This window comes from Phyllostomus discolor, chromosome 12 (assembly GCF_004126475.2).
Source record: "Phyllostomus discolor isolate MPI-MPIP mPhyDis1 chromosome 12, mPhyDis1.pri.v3, whole genome shotgun sequence".
Lineage (NCBI taxonomy): Eukaryota > Metazoa > Chordata > Mammalia > Chiroptera > Phyllostomidae > Phyllostomus > Phyllostomus discolor.
In genome coordinates this window covers 8,223,824-8,240,640 of record NC_040914.2, presented here as the reverse complement: position 1 = coordinate 8,240,640, position 16,817 = coordinate 8,223,824, and the positions used below count along the sequence as shown (strand labels likewise).

The 16,817-nt window shown below is 48.6% G+C and overlaps 1 long non-coding RNA gene and 1 pseudogene across 1 annotated transcript; both read left to right on the top strand.

The window, feature by feature from the left end:
- Positions 1–3,364, top strand: LOC118497587 (annotated as a pseudogene).
- Positions 3,365–13,302: 9,938 nt separating this feature from the next.
- On the top strand, positions 13,303–16,145 carry LOC114511359. Its single transcript, XR_004900121.1, has 2 exons — positions 13,303–15,486; positions 15,716–16,145. It is a non-coding gene; the product is annotated as an uncharacterized LOC114511359 (long non-coding RNA).
- The last annotated feature ends 672 nt before the right edge of the window (positions 16,146–16,817 follow it).

Below are 16,817 nucleotides of genomic sequence, written 5' to 3'. Positions count from 1 at the left end.
TTATTCATCATAATGTACATTAGACCTCTGTGGCTTGTTTGCTACTCACTTCAAGTTTGTAGGTTTTGACAACACTGCTCCTATCCCTGCCTCCACGCATCCCTGTGTTTTGCGGGTTTGACTGTTTGTGGTATCACATGTAAGGGATACCATACAGTACTTGTCTTTCTCTGTCTGGCTTAGCTCATTTAACATAATCTGCTCAGGGTCCATCTATGTGGCTGAAAATGAGACATTTTCCTTTCTTGCAGGTAAATATCTTTCCACTGTCTACATGCACCACACCTTTTTTGCCTTTCCGTCCACAGATGGGTGTCTGAGTTGCTTTCCTGTCTGAAATTATCATGAACGATGCTGCACTAAACACAAAAGTGCGTGTATCTTGTCAAAACAGGGTCATGATGTTTTTAATTCCTCAACTCCAATGTCGAATAAACAGAGCTATCAGTCAGTCCTCATCATCTGTCAGACTGACAAAGACCCAAGAAGTTTGGGGTTCTCGGGCGAATCCGATGAGGTGTGTAAGGCTCCTTCAGGGACGGCACTTCTGTTTGCAGGCAGACCACCTTCAATCGTGAGGAGATGCACTCCCACTGCTACTTACTGGCGCTGCACAGGAGGTAGTAGCTAAGAACGGGATCACTCGGCTGCCTTCTTGCCATCACCAAAGCAAGCACACACGCTCTTCCCAGCCTGTCTCGGCATTCTTTTCCCAAGACTGATACTTAGCGTGGACTTTATGTCTGCCTTTATGCATTTGATCCAACTAGCTGTGGTTTTCCCAACCCCCTTGAACTGTGGAGTCAGACATTTTCATCTCTGAAGTACGTCAGAGCTAGAGAACATTCCCTCTGTGAGCCCGGGCTTTGGAGATGAAAGTGATCGTCCCATGAGGACACACAGAGTGGGAAAGGCCAAACTGCTGCCATGGCCCTCCTGGTTACCCTGTGTGGTGCCGCCGTCTGGTGGCTACAGCGCATATTGCAGTTTCTGATGGAGTCACTCCTTTCTTTTTCCAGGGAGCCCAGCTACCCAAGGTCAATCCTAAGACCAGAACCAGCTACATAAATTTCAAGCAGGACCAAATATAAAGTGAAAATGGAGGACTCCACGTTTAAAACTATTTGAGAATTTAAAGACGGCCTCTGCAGAGCTCTGAACCTAACTCAGGCCCTTCTAAGTGACTGCAACCGAACAGGCTGCTAGCCTGAGACGCCAGCCCTGACTCACAGGACAAACGCATGATTAATCCTCTGCGTTGAGTTCCACGTGGACTCGAGCCATGAGAGCCCCCGGAAACGGCAGTCCCTGAGCGTCTTCACTCCCCCGTCGGAGGACTCTCTTCCTTTAAAAATTTCACATGTTGGGCTCCAACAACCATTCGGTATTTTGCTCTGATCAAAACCCTGACAAAATCTGAGATGATTTTAGCATCAACAAGGATAAATTAAACACATTGATTATATTTTTTAAAACATACTTATCTTACAAAAAGACACCAGAAGCCACAGCCTACAGGTTTGCCATCAGAGGTGATGGTACCCACTCGTGATGGTACCCACTCCTTACTCTAAAAGTCATGGCTTTTAGGAAAAGTGTCCAGCCTGGTCCTGTTTCCCCAGCAGGGACCAGAGCCCAGGGGTGAGGGCAGCCCCTCTGCACAGGAGGTGCCTGCATGTGAATGCAGGATGGACGAGAGAGTCGGGAATGGTCCCTGTGCACAGAAAGACACAACGAGCTCAGGCCAGGAATAAGGTCAGTGGTGCTGGGGATGTGACACCCACAGGTGCTTAGGTGTTCCTGTCAGGTTCCCACAGGAACACTGAGGAGCTATGAAGTTAGTGCTGGGAGACTGACTGTCTGCCCTGGGAGATGGTCTCCTTCTTCTTAAGGTAGATGGTGCATCAGTTTCTTGTGGCTGCTATAATAAATTTCCACAGTCAGAACAGCTTAAAATAACAGAAATTCATTCTCTGGCATTCTAGAAGTCAGAAATCCAAATCAAAGTATAGCCAAGACCTGCTTTTCTCCCCAGGCTCTAGGAGAGATTCTGTCCCTCCTGGGTGGCTGCCAGCACTGCTGGGCACGCGGCTGCATCACACCCATCCCTGCCTCCATCTTCACATGGCCTTCTCTGCACGGCATCTCGACTTTGGTTTTGTAAAAGGAACATATCATTGAATTTAAGACTCACACAGATAACCCAGTGTCATCTCACCTCAAAATTTTTAACTTAATTATATTGTCAGAGAACCTATTCCAGCTCTCTGTCTCGCTGTCTTCACAGCTACGGCAGCCACCTCACTCCCCACATGGCTGTCCCTGCAGCTGGGTGGGGTGGAGGGAACCTGCATGCCTTCTCCACCACTGTGTCTCTAACCACTCTCACCCGGAACCAAACCCACATACAACAGAAAGGACATCCAAATCTGAAAGGCCATTGAGAAGAAAGGTACTACCTCTTAGGATGGAGAACATGGCTGGTGACCAGAGCTGGTCCAGGGTTTACCCTTTTGCAGTACCGATTGAACCCTCTGCAGTGCCTCCTCCTGTTCGAATGGGTTATACAGTAAAAGGGGGTGTGCCCATGGCAAAGGAGGTAAATCCAGAACTTCCAAAGATCCCCAGTTCCCTGCATTTGACTCTTGTAACAATTAAAATCACTGTGAGGCCTTTAAAGATTTCTGCACTGAATGCCTGCTGCACTCGACAGTGATGGAAAATGTGAGAAGCATTTTCCAACTGCAATTGACACAGCTGATTATGTTTCTTCAGGACCATCTGTTCAAAACCCCAAAACACAAGTAGTAACCTTAACGGTTAAACTCTCCAGTTTGAATTTACATGATCATGCAAAGAAGAAACTTATCAAACTTGTAGGAGAGCAATACTGCAAGACCACAGCTGTGCTTACCATCAAAACAGGTAAGTGCCCTTCAAGGAGACAGGATTCTGATTATGCAGTGTATCTGTTAACAGTTTTATACCATGAGTCTTGGAACACGGAGGAAAGGGAGAAACATAGGACTGAGGCAGACATGGAAGCATATATATGGACAAACAGCTCCTCAGAAAAAAATATCCTGGAAACACTTCTCCGAACTAAAGCCTAAGAGAAAAACCTGGAAGTAAATAAAGAAGAGCTGCTTGGTACTAAAGAAGCTGAAGATTGCAAAGAGTCTGTTGTTAGTCTTAAAAATGAGGGGGACAATGAAGACACCCTTTCTCAGTACAAAGAATCAGTGAAGAGACTATTAAATCTGACCTGAATTATGTCAAATCAAATTGATCAAATATGTTGGATTAATGTTGTGATCTATATGTAATTGTTATCTAATTTGATATAAAGTTAAAAATGTTAATAAAAGCATTGTTTTTAAAGAAGAACCTACTCCAAAATTAGGTGAAATTCACAGGTTCCAGGGGTTCGGGTGTGAATATACTTTTGGGGGGAAACCCCACTCAGCCCTCTCCAGGCAGCTTGATCCTGTGCTCCAGTCCGTGATGGGATTTGGGTGGTCCTGGGGCTTCGCTTACAGGGGATCTCTTGGAATCTGCAATGAGCCACTAATTTGGGCTTTGTCTGCAGTTTAAGAGTGGGGGACATGGAGGAAAAAGAGAAGGCAAGCAGGAGGAAACTACCAGCAGACCCAGACGTGGACCCCCAAAGACCACCAGCCTAGGCCCTACAGAGAGTCAAGTTGGTAGAAAAAGGAGGGCTTTCTAGATTGATATCACATGCTCTGTGGGACCCTTGCTTAGATCATGGTTACAAAAATGTCGCAAAATATATTTGGGAACAAGCACAAAAGTGAAAATACGTAAATTGGACCTCATCAAAATTTTGTCCTTCAAAGAAACTCATTAAGGAAGTAAAAGAACAACACACAGAATGGGTAAAAAACCTGCCAACCACATATGTGACAAAGGACTTGTATCTAGAATATATGGTAAATAACATGCAAAACTAATAATAAAAAATATCTCCATTTAAATATCTGAAAAGAATATGTATAGGTAGGTGTCCAAAGAAGACATGCCCATGACCAATAAGCACATGAAAAATGCTCTAGATCACTAGTCATAACTGAAATGCAAGTACAAAGTACAACGAGATGCCACTGCACAGCCTCTGAAGTGGCCAGGATGACAGACAGATGAAGGAAGTCCTCACTCACTTCTTGTATGAGCGGTTTGTGTCAGTCGTGTTCTGGCCATTCCTCGGACTGGTCAGCAGAGTTGCCATGTGATCCAGCAACTCTCCCCGACCTTGGCATACACCCAAGAGAAAAGAAAACATTTTTTCCCACCAAAATGTGTACATAGCACATTATTCATAACAGCCAAAAAGTGAAGAAACCCCAAATATCCATCAGCTAATACAAAACCAAACTGTGGTATGTCCATACAGTGGCATATTATTTGATCACATAAAGGAATGGAAGACTGCCCTGGTGGGGCTGCTCAGTTGGGCGGAGCATCGTCCTGTACATCAAAGGTTTGGGTCTGATTTCCAATCAGGGCATGTACCTAGGTTGCAGGTTCAAACCCCATCTAGGTGAGTACAGGAGCCAGCTGTCAGATGATTCCCTCTCACATTGATGCCCCTGCCCTCTCTCTCTCTCTCAAATCAATGGATATATCTTTGGGTGCAGATTTTTAAAAAGGAATGAAAACCTTCCCGTGTTACAACATAGATGAACCTTGGAAACATTATGCTAAATGACAGAAACCAGACACAAAAAACACATTTTGTGTGATTCCATTTATATGAAGTGTCCAGGAGCAGGAAACCCATGGAAACAGGAGTCAGATTGGTTTGCCAGGGGTCGAGTTAGAGGAGACATTGGAGACTGTGATTTTGCGGGTGTTGGGGGGGCATTAAAATTTCTTGAAACTACATAGAAGTTGTGGTTCAGACATTGTGTATTGAATACATTCGAGAGAATTTTATACTTAAAATCTCAATTTTATGTTAATTTTACTTCAATAAGAAGAAGTGCAAGTAAAGCAGACATGGCTCCCCACAAATCCCTTACACCTTAGAAGTTGTGCCACGCCCCCAAGCAGTTTGGCGGGAGGCAGAGGTCCCACCAGGTCAGCGATGCACTTGGTGCCTTTGTGCTTAGGGATCAGCCCACTGATGGAATTTCCACCTTCCCCCTTGACTTCGGCTGAGTACCAGATCCAGATGAGAACTGTCACTCCTGTATCCTTTAAGTCTCTGCTCATCTGCTGTTCAACCGAGGATGTACTACAGCTTCTGATTAACCTTGGAAGCTGGGGGATATGCATGTGGCTTCCATAAGCCCTTTATGCCATGAGTGTCTCAGACCCGTGTCTTAGTTGGGTCACAGGAACGACACCAGATCCAGATGCTCTGTGTCTCAGGCACTGCTAATCCTCAGGACAACCTTGAGAGCTGAGGTGTCACATTTCCCTGCAATACACAAAAGGGAGAGAAGTTACTGTCTCAAATAGACAGTCAATAAATGTTTCTTCATGTCTTAAACTAAAACCTATGAATTGTCTCCAACTAGTTCTTTTGCCCAAAGCAAGAAGATGGAAAAAAAATATTAGACACAGAGCTACTGTCTGGGGGCGGAGAGGCAGTGGGGCATGGGGGGCGGTGCTGTAAGTGACTTGGAAGTGTTGATGGAGAGTGATGGAGAGAAGGAGCTCCTGCTTGCAGAAACTGGGAAGTCAGAGAGAGGAAGTGTTGGAGAGAAACAAAACCACATACCCAGCCAGGGGAGGTCTGCTGGTTCCCTCTGGGCATCAGCTGACTGATGGAAATATTTCCCCAAACCTCCTGTTCCTCATGGGGTCGTCAATCTTGTGACAGTGCCATTGGCTTCCCCATTCAACGAAGGCAGAGGGCAGAAGAGCCCTCAGTTCTTTGCTCTCTGCCCCCTCACACACAGTGAACAAGTCCCACAGCTCTGACCCTGAGCCCTTCTTCCTGTGACCCCAGTTCATGTCCACAGTCAAGCTCAGGTGGAGACTCAGAACAACTTGCTGGTGTGACCCCAAAAGCCTCCTCCAGGCCCTCACTCCCAGCTGAGGTGTTTTATTCTCATAGACCTAAACTTACCTGTCTCTGACCATCCCCTGCACAAAGCCTTCCCACAGGTCTCCACCTCACTCCAGCAACATCTAAGTATCTTCACCTGATCTTCTGTTGTTGAAGATCACACTGAGCTGAACTCTCCCTCCCAGGCACAGCCACCTCCTGCCTACAAACCAGTTGCATCCCAGTGACCCACTCCCCTCCCAGACTCACACAGCCTAGGTTACGGCCACACTGTGCCTATACACGGGCACTCCTGGAGCCAATCTTCTGAGAGCAGGCTCCTCTGTACACCTCCCAGACCATGGTAACAACAAAGCCTTCCTGCTGCTCCTCACACAGCTGCACATGCAGATTTGTTACAGGGATTGTGTAAGATTTTATAAAAAACTCTCACAAACCATGTAGAATACTGTTCAGCTCATCATCTGGTGGCCCGTGATGTGGGAGTTTTATCACTGCTTATTGTTCCTATGGTCCTTCTGCAGCTCGTTTTCTACAGAGCAGCGTAATAGTAGTCTCCAATAGTAATCTGCTCATGCTTTCCTTCCCAGGGACTTTCCCGTTACCTTAAAGCTGAAACCCACAAGCACTCTCAGGGAGCAAAGGCCCCGTGTGACCAAGGCACAGCACGCCCTGCTGGCTGGCGGTTCTTAGGATAGTGGCCCTCTTCCTGGTTGAGGGTGCCATCTTCTCACCCCCTGTGCTGACCCCTATCATGTCCTGGCCCCTCCGTCCCCAGCAGGTCTCCACACTCCGTCACTAAGGTTGCTAGACGTACACCTCTGTCCTCTGTTTTTCTCCTTCTCTACAACTTAACAAGACTACAGCCAAACTACCCGTTGTCTAAATACTTGTACGACCTAATGTCACTGTCTAATGTCTAATGTGCTGTCTAATGTCACTAATCAGAACTGCGTGTGTCCAGGGAAGGAATCAGTCACCTTCCCCAGTGAATCTCTTGCCTGGACAGGGTAACTGCTCAGTAAACATCAATTGGTTGCTGGGATGGTGAGAGGGTGGAAGAAATTTTGCATTCATGGAGTCTCAGGAAAGGAGAGTGAATTGTCCAAGGTCACACAGGCTCCATAACAGGCAGAGTCAGAATTGGCACCAAAACTGGGCTGCTGCCAAGTCCTGCCCAGTGTCCTGTACCCTCACATACTGGGACCAGTGTCAGCCTCTGGCCTTGGGTTTCACGTGAGGTGGAGGCAGAGCATGTGGGGCCTGCTGACCCTCAGATCTGGTCTGAAAGGTCCCAGAAGCTGCTGTCCTCTCAGGAAGGGTAGATTGCATCTGAGGAGGAAACTGAGACTTGTCACATGGAGCCAGGGCCTTGTCACACCCTGTGTGTCCATCTGTCCTTCTGGGTTCTGTGGACTTTATACGTCATCTGCACCGCTGGGAACCCTCGGGGGCAGCAGCGCAGCACTGACCCCCATTGACCTTCTCTGCTTTTGTGAGTTTTGGGAAAAGAAAAGGGTGGCGCCCCCTCACCTCCCAGGTCCAGGACTCAGGAGGCTCAGTGGGGGCAGAAGTTCTAGGGGGAGGAGATATTTGCTCAGTCCCAGACCTGACCCCAGCACTCAGGGGCCCAGACTAGGCCTGGAATTTGGCGGGGGTGGGGGGCATAGCTCCTACAGAGAACTCTCAGCAAGGGTCTCCCAGGGCCCATGGGACCAAGTACAAGCAGGTAAGTCCTTCCCTAGGCCTTCTGCTTCAGCCAAAAGACATCCCTGTGCAGGTGGGCACACGGTGGGTCTGGACTGGTGGTGACAAGTCTGAGAGGGGCCTTGGAGCGACAGCTGGGGAAACTGAGAGGACAAGAATGCCTCTGACACTTTAGGTCTGATTCCTTTCCAGGAGTCCTCTCCAAACCCTCTGTCTTGGCTGAACATGACAGGCAGCCTTGTGACTGCCTGGTGTCAGGGGTCTCTGCAGGCAGATGCCTGCAGGCCGTGTAAAGAGACAGGCCAGCACCCTGGGCTATGGGGACCCACAGGACTGCAGCAACAGGACCACATTCCTGTTGACCCACCAGCTCCCACACTGAGGGGAGATGTCCATGTGGCCGCTCAGAGCAGAGTGATGGCCTGCTGCTGGTGGAGACAGGTAAGAGGGTGAAACCGAGCCCTCTTCTCATAGGCAGAAAGAACACGGTGTAACTTGAGGGGGACCTTGCCCCTCACAGTCCACACCTGGGGATTGTGGGGTGATTTTCCCCTTTAACACAGATCCTCCTTCTTCCCCAGGAGTGTGCAGAGCCTCCCCCCTCTCAGCCCACCCAAGCCCTGTGGTGGCCTCAGGAGAGAACATGTCTTTCTCGTGTAGCCCAGTGGTCACAACCAACACTGTCCCATCTGCTGAAGGAGGGCAGAGCTGACGCATCCCAACACATGGGTCCAGGACCTGTGATAGGAGCCGGCCCAGGCCATCTCTGTGGGCCCTGTGAGCATCACCTAGGCGGGGGCCTACAAATGCTGGTTCTCCCAGCTCCTTCTCCTTTGTGGTCACACTCCATGACCCTCTGCATCTCAAGGTCTCAGGTGAGGGGACGCATCTTACACTCAGCCCCAGCTCTGTCCTGGGCCCTAAATGACTGACCGAGGCACTGTGCCCAATGGAGCCCTGGGCGTTCAGGAACACTGGCCTCCTGGGACCTGAACCACAAGTGGGGAGCTTCAGGAGGGACCAGTGAGAACACTCACTGCAGCTCAGTGGGCAATGTGGGTCCAGGCAGTGCTGGCTGTGTGCAGAGAAGATACTGAAGACAGTGAAAAACCAATCCTCAAGGAAAAGAAATGAGACTGTAGGAGACATGAAAAGCCAGGCACAGCCCCACCTCCTCTTCTGGTTCCTGCGTCATGCAGCACCTGGGGTCTGCAGACCCTCACCCAAGGGATCAACCAATTTCACATCTGTTGGGTAGCAGAATCCTCTTAGCCTAAAGAAGACACAGACTCCACCAGGCTTCTGCTAGGTTCTCAGTTTATACGTCAACTAATCAAATATTTACAGAAAGAATTGCTTCCTAAAGTCCTGGGGACAAATGTGGAGATTTAAGGAAGAGCCCCATGTCCCAAGTATCACTGAGGTCCTTGGTGCCCAGTGTGGTCAGTATGAGAGGAAGTGCATGAAGGGGAAGAGGCCCAGCTCAGGTGCAGAGGAAAGAGAAGATGCCACACCTGCCTCTCTGTCCACTGATGCTGGTTCTAGGGCCCCTGAGAGTCATCGGGCACCTATGGAATCAGGCCCACATATGAAGACAGAGTAAAGGAGGCCTCTCATTTGTGGGTCAGGGTGATTGGGGATCCACTGGAAGTCTGAGCTGAGCTGTGTCACACTCCCCACGCCCCTTGTGATGGAGCCCACTGGCAGAATCCTATCCATATCTAGGACTTGTTCTCTCATCTACCAGAGCAGAATCTTACCATGGATTTCAAAAGACTCAGTCAGTTCGAAACTTTGGAGCCAGTGGATCCTTGTGGAAGAAAGAACGTGAGTTACTCCAAATAGGAACATCAGTCCACTCTGAGCATGTCCTGTTTCCACCAGGAACCACTGTCATTACGTGGGCGTGGAAAGAAAGGCAGTATTTGTGCTTAGTTTCCACAAGCACCAGGTTGTCAGTTGAATCGGGTCATCCTCCAAAACACCTCCCACAAGGACTCTTGTCAGCATTCCCTCCCTCCCCAGAATGTTTGTCAGCTTAGCAGAGCCCATCTCATATCAACACATATCTGTATTTTGGCCAGGTGTTCACCTAAATGTTTTATTCTGTCACAGTTTGAAAGAATCAGTTAAAACATCTATAATGCCCAATGTGATCTACAAGTTCAGTGCAATCCTTATGAAGATTCCAATGGCACTTTTCACCAAAGTGGAAAAGGCAATACTAAAATTCACACAAAACAACAAAAAACTCTGGAGGCATAACACTGCCTGATATCCAATTATAATGCAGGGCTGTATTAATTAAAACAGTATGATGCTTGCAAAAAAAAGTCATACAGACCAATGGAACGGAATCAAAAGCCCATAAATAACCCCATGCATATAGAATTAACTAATACATGACAAAGAAGAAGCATTTAGCAAAATCCAACAAAACTCTCAGCACACCAGAAATTGCAGAGAACTTCCTCAATCTGATAAAGGGGCAAGTAAAAACCTACACTGGACATCACATATAATGGTGGAAAACCGAATGTAGGGGGAAAGTCTAAAGGAGGTGGCTAGACACAAGGACCTGAAGCTCAACAAAGGCACCCTGTCTGGAGAAGGCCCTAGGTCTTGAAAGGCACTTGCCTTCAAGCCTGAAGCCATCCTCCCTGTGGCCACCAGAGGGCACATAAGAGACACCACAGATCCTGTCATTCTCAGAATGAGACACATCCTAGAACGTCTTGTTAAACAGGGGCAATAGTTCACCCAAATGAGTGTCTTGCCTCCAGGAAGAGCCAGGTGAGTCTGGGAGAGATGTTTCCCACTGGCCCAGCAGAGGGTCTTAAAGGCCCTTCAGTAGGGGAGTCTTCACACCCTGTCCTCCGTGAGACTACTTACTAGCTAAATGCACCTTCACATAAACCAATATCTCCCACAGCTCTGTCATCTCATCACATGTGAGACTTCAGGTGATGTACGTGGGTAGGAACAGCAGAGGATGGGGGTTTAAATCACCCTGCTCGAGCTAAGAGAGTTACATGTTGGCTATTGAATATGGACAAGTCACATTTCCTTTCTTAGGCACAGTTTCTGCCTCTGTTTTTAAAAATGTAAATATTATTCCACAGAGTAGTCATGAAGCTCACATGAGGTGACACATGGGTACAGCACACAAATATAATCACTATTACTAACTACTTGTTACTCCTGGGACAGAATCTCCCACAACTCACCAAGAGCAAGGAGCATCAATGTATATCTGTCCCCTAAGTATGGGTCCTTAAATGGCTAAAACTTCCCTGGAAACACACAAAATAATAAATGTGCCACACTGAGGGTTGAGGGAAGACCTTGGTGGCCCCCACTTCTCACGGGCAATATTTTCTGAGTTGGTTGGGCTGGGAGCCCTGGGGCCCCTGGTGAGGGAGTGAGCCTCGGGTTGGAGGAACCAGGAAGCCATCCCAGGACCAACTAGGACCGGGCTCACGGGAGGGGGTTCTCTGCTATGTGTGCCGGCTCTCTGCTGTAGGCAGCAGGGGTGGGCAGGAATCGCCATGGCCCCTGGCTTGGGCTTACTGTGCAGTTGCTCTGAGGGAGGTCTATTATTTCAGGCCACATGTGAGATTGAAGGGTTGGTTCCAAGGCAGGAAGCTTCAGAACAAACAAAAATACACAGAACCCCCTCCGCACAACTTTAGAACAATGATCCTCAGGAATTCCAGGTGTGGGGGATTCAGACAATTTTGGAAACTCAACAGCAAAATCCTGGCCAAGGAGATGAAGAGGGCAAGGAATGGAAATTTGAAGCCATCTGTGTCAATGCACCCGCCTGCATGCACATGTGTGGCTGTGTGCTATTGTGTGAGTGTGTGCAAATGTGTGTGGGTTTATTTTATTTGGCTGGGTTTTTTCTTTATTTCACTGGTTTCTTTTACTTGTTCTCAATATCCACCTATGTTGTATTGATAACAAGTTTCCTTTTTTATAAATGATGTTTTTTTTTATTTTTCACTTGTAGTTGACACTCAATATTATATTAGTTTCTGGTATACAACAGTGACTAGACATTTATTTTCCCTCCTTTTTGCCATATTTCCTCATTGTTGCATCTCACTTACTCTTGTTTGGGGTCATCGTTCCTCAAACTGAATTACACCACTTTCTATTCTTTTCAGTGAGTGTGAAAATAGTGAAGTATATAAAACCTTGCAGTTCTGAAAATGCTTTCTTTCACTCTCATTTTCTTTATCAAGTTTCTTGAAAACATTTTATTTATTTCAAATAAAGTGTATTGTTCAACTCCTTGGACAGGAAAATGCATCTGGTAGATCAAAGTTCTCTCCCTCGAAAGCTGCTCTCTCTCATGGAGACACAGCCTGAAGTGTGTCTCCATGACACTTAATGAGAGAGACACAAGTTCCTGCTTAGGGATTGTGCCCCTGCTGACACTTTCACCTTCATCCCTTAAAAATAATGTGGCTCAGTATAAAATCTCACTAACAGTCTGCTCCTGGATGGTATTTCTCCACTATCTTCTGGGTCTTTTTAGGACCCCAAGCCAGTCCTCCTTGATTTTTTTTTTTTAGTTGAAATACACATAAAATAAAATTAACCTTTTTAGTGTGTACAGTTTAGTGAAGGATATATTTTTTCTTTTTAATGTACCCTTTATTTGCTTCATTTGCTACAAAAGGTCAAGATACATATTTTATTTTTAAATACATGCACTCTAACACTTAGTTGTTCTTCCTCACCTCTGTGAAGTGTTCAATTATTTATCTCTTGAGCTGTTCCTAGACGTCATTCTCACTTCTTCCCTTCTGACACCATAAATGTGAGTTGTCCTTTCTCATTCTAGCCCCCAAGTATCTTAAATCCCTATTTCTGTTCTTCTTATACTGCATCTGGAAATGTCCTCAATATTGCACTCCACTTTCATCATTGGTCCTTCAGCTGTGTCTCATTCATGATAGGATGAATTCTTTTAATGTGTTCATTCTATTGGGTGTTGCATCTCTAAGATTTCTAACTCATTATATTCTTCTAAAAATAATATCTGTTCTAGGCTCAAAAAATTGAGTTTTCCCTTTATTTTTCAGGGCCGCCCACAGGTTTCTCTGGAGCTGTCCTGAGAGTCAGGCCAAGGTGGGCCTGTGGCAGCTGCCCCTCCCCATGGCGTCTACTAGCTCAGACTCAGCATATACTCAGTGTTCTGTCCATCAGAGATGGTCTAATGGGAGCCTCACCTGCGCACACAGGACACGCACTCCTGGCTGGGAACACCTGGACTTAAACTGCTTCAGGCCACATAGAGGAGACTGCTCAGTGTTGACCATGAGTTTGGATCAGTAGACAGAGTTATCCCAGTGCCCATAGAGCAACACGAGGCAGGGGACCATCGCTCCCAGCCTTCACCTGGACCCTGGCTCCTGCCTTCCTTGAGGACCTGGGGTCCCTCCTGGTATCCACAAAGCTGGGAATTTCCTTTTTGTGACCTGTTGATGGTCCTCGCCACTGGTGACCGCTCAGGTTTGGTTTCTGTTCTTTGCTGTGGCTCTCTGTCCATTTGGGGAACATTCATTTCTTTTTTCTACACTTATCTGTGCCTACATATTTTAGAACTATTATAAGCAGCTTTATTTTGTATTCAGAGCAGACAGGTTTTTGAGTGGGTGCAACAATCTTGCACTTGACTGTGGACAAGTTGATCTTCCTGTGTCCCAACACACTCATGTCTTCATCTGGTCTGGAAGTTGATATCTCCCTCCCACAAGCCCAGAATCACTGGCCCACAACAACTCTGAGGTTCAAAGTGAGGAACCTAAGGCTCAGAGATAAGCTAATACAATTCAAGGTTACACAGACATTGTGTGATGTGTATTTAAATAAATACCTGTTTTAAGTAAAAATCAGAACTCTCCCTCAGATCAATGTTTCTTAAGGCTTGAAAGCAAGACCACAGGATGAGGAGGAGACTTTAACCCAAGAAACAAGGGTCACTGAGGAGGCAGCAATGACTCAGAGGCTTATTCCCAGGAAGGCTGGGTAGATGCTGTAACTAAGAAAAAAAGGAAGTCCTGGAGGGCAGTTGTGACAGAAAGAAAACCACATCCTGGGTCCAGGAGAAAGGATATGTTTCCTTCTCTCATTTCCCTGTATCCTTCCTTCGTGCTCATTGTCACAGTGACACTTGACCTAAACTGCACAGTTAGATGGTGAACATGCCTCTGCTGATGTGAGCTGTGTGGGACACAGGAGTCCACGTCTTCCTGAAGCATTTCCAAGGCCTGGGTGACCAGTGTCCATAGTGACAGCCCCACAGCAAGGTGTTGATAGATAGGCTGAGGGTAAAGGAGACCCCATGGGGGAGGCTGTTACAGGGACATGCCTCAGGTCACCCCATCTGCAATGAGCATTTCAGGAAGCCTGAGGGTCTATTTACTACTCATCATGAAAAGGAGATCTAAGCTCCTGGAGAAGAGCTCTTCCCCTTCGTGAGTAGCCACTGATGCGACAGCCCCATGACGGGGAGGGCCAGCCTCTGAGTATCCATACCCTGTGTGTCTGAGGACACCATGATCTCCTCCTGCTGCACCACTGGGTCCAGAAGAAGAGACACCATGACCCCCACACTTAGGGCCTGCTCTGTCTTTGTGAGATGTGAGGAGGGGCAGGGGAAGCCCTGGTCTGAGAGGGACCCCACCCCACGGCCAGGCCCTGGTATGTCAGGAGACCCCAGGACTTAGGAGGCTCACAAGGAAGAGGGTTCTGCTCAGGATTCAGAGCCAAATCTCCCACAAGAACTCTCTCCCAGGGCTGAGTGTGGGTGCAAGAACCCAAGTGCTGGCAGGTGAATCTCCAGGTATCCCATGGGTCATTCCTGACAGGGGACAAGGGACCTCATGACAGGCAGCTGGGATAGAAAGCAGCAGATCTGGCCTGGCAGATGGGGACATATGATGAAGTCCTACAGCTGAGTGCTTGGAACTGAGGTTTAGAAGTGTCTTATGACCAAACCTCTGATGTCTTTCCAGGAAACCTCCCTGAACCCACCATCTGGGCTGAGCCTAGCTCAGTGATTCCCTGAAGAAACTCTGTGATCATCCAGTGTCAGGAGACCCTGGGGGCCAAAGAGTTCAGTCTGGAGAGAGATGGAAGCCCAATGTTCTGGGGTAGAGAGTTCCCACTGGATCCCAGGAAGAAGCCAAATCCTCCATCACACACATGATGGAGACTGATGCAGGGAGATAGCACTGTTACTCTCTCAGCCACAGTGGCCAGTGAGAGCACAGTGCTGGTGGTGACTGGTGAGAGGACCCTCAGGGGCCTCAGCCTCAGGCTCTGTCCTCAGAAAGGGTGTTCCCTGGGGCTGTCCTCCCTCTCACAGCCCCGCCCTGGGGACCTGCAGGAAATGTGAGCCTCATTTAACACCCTGCCTTCATTTCTCTTAGGATCCTACAGCAAACCCGGCCTCTCAGTCCTGCTGAGGCCTGTCATGACCTCAGGAGGGAACATGACCCTCCAGTGAGGCTCAGGGCAGAGATTTGACAAGTTCATTCTGACAAAGGAAGAACAGAATCTTTCCTGGACCCTGGACTCACAGCCACACCCCAGTGGGCAGTTCAAGGCCCTGTTCTCACTAGACCCTATAATCCTTGACCACCCATGGACATTCAGATGCTGTGGCTCTTACAAAAACAGAACCCAGGTGTGGTAACACCGGAGTGACACCCTGGAGTTCCTGGTCTCATGTAAGTCCCATTATTGTCTCATTCATGGGTTGAGACAGGAGACACATTGTCGGCATCTTTGCTGTGAGGGGAGCCCCAAAGGAGAGGGTGGGATGAGGGGAGTGGGGGGGGCGCTCCTGAGCAGAGACACAGAGAGAGAGAGAGAGAGACAGTGAGACCTGGGGACCAGGACTGCAGAAGGGGGTTTGTAGGAGGAGCAGCCTCTGTCATTCATGTCTGATTTCCCCAGGTGTGTCTGGGAAGCCCTCCCTCCTGACCCAGCAGGGCCCCACTGTGGCCTCTGGAAAGAACCTGACACTCCAGTGTCACTCTGATGTTGGCTATGATAGATTTGCTTTGTCCAAGGAGGGGGGACAGGGCCTCCCTCAGAGCACTGTCTTGCAACCCCAGGCTGGGCTCCCTCAGGCCGACTTCCCCCCTGGACACTGTGAGCAGCTCCCATGGGGGCCAGTAGAGATGCTACAGTGGACACAACTTCTCCTCTGAGTGGTCACTCCCCAGTGACCCACTGGACATCCTGGTGGTAGGTGAGGAGCCAGTGGGTTCAGTCTGGGACCCAGAGTCTGCACAGGGCCTGCGGAGGACGTCAGAGGGTGAAGTTCAGAGAGAAGGCGCAGGGCCCCAGGGAGGGAGACAGACAGAAAGATAGGAAGCGGGAGGGAATCGGGGGAGGCTCAGAGGAAACAGACACACAAGCAGGAGAGTCCTCAGAGAGGCCTGGGCACTCTCAGGTCAGAGCAGACCCTCGTCCCCCTCCCTCTCTCTCAGATGGCTGCCTAAGAGGCCACTCTCAGTGCAGCCAGGCCGCACAGTGGCTACAGGAGAGAAGGTGGCCCTGCGGTGTCAGTCACAGAATTCAAGACATCCTTTCCTTCTGTCCAAGGATGGGGCAGGTGGTCCCTCTCTGCTTCTTCAATCATGGTACTGAGCTCAATGGTACCAGGCAGAACTCCCCATGAGTCCTGTGACCTCAGCCCACGGAGAGGCCTACAGGTGCTACAGCTCAAACAATAGCACACCCTACCTGCTGCCACACCCCATTGGGCCCTTGGAGCTCCTGGTCTCAGGTGAGGGGCTGAAAGGGGAGTGAGAATGCTCTAGGGATGGACCCCCACAAAGATACCTGCCCCTCAGAGACCTGCCTACCCTTGTGACTATTCCCCCTCACCTGGGTAGAGAATGTGCCAGGTGGTCAGCAAGAGGTCCTTGAGTGGGCCACAGGACAGATGTAGGAGAAAAGTCTGAGTTATCTGGGACCCCACTGTGAACCCTAGATCCTCACCTTTTTCTGTCTTCATTCCCAGGATCCTCTGCGGTCCCCAGCTCCCCAT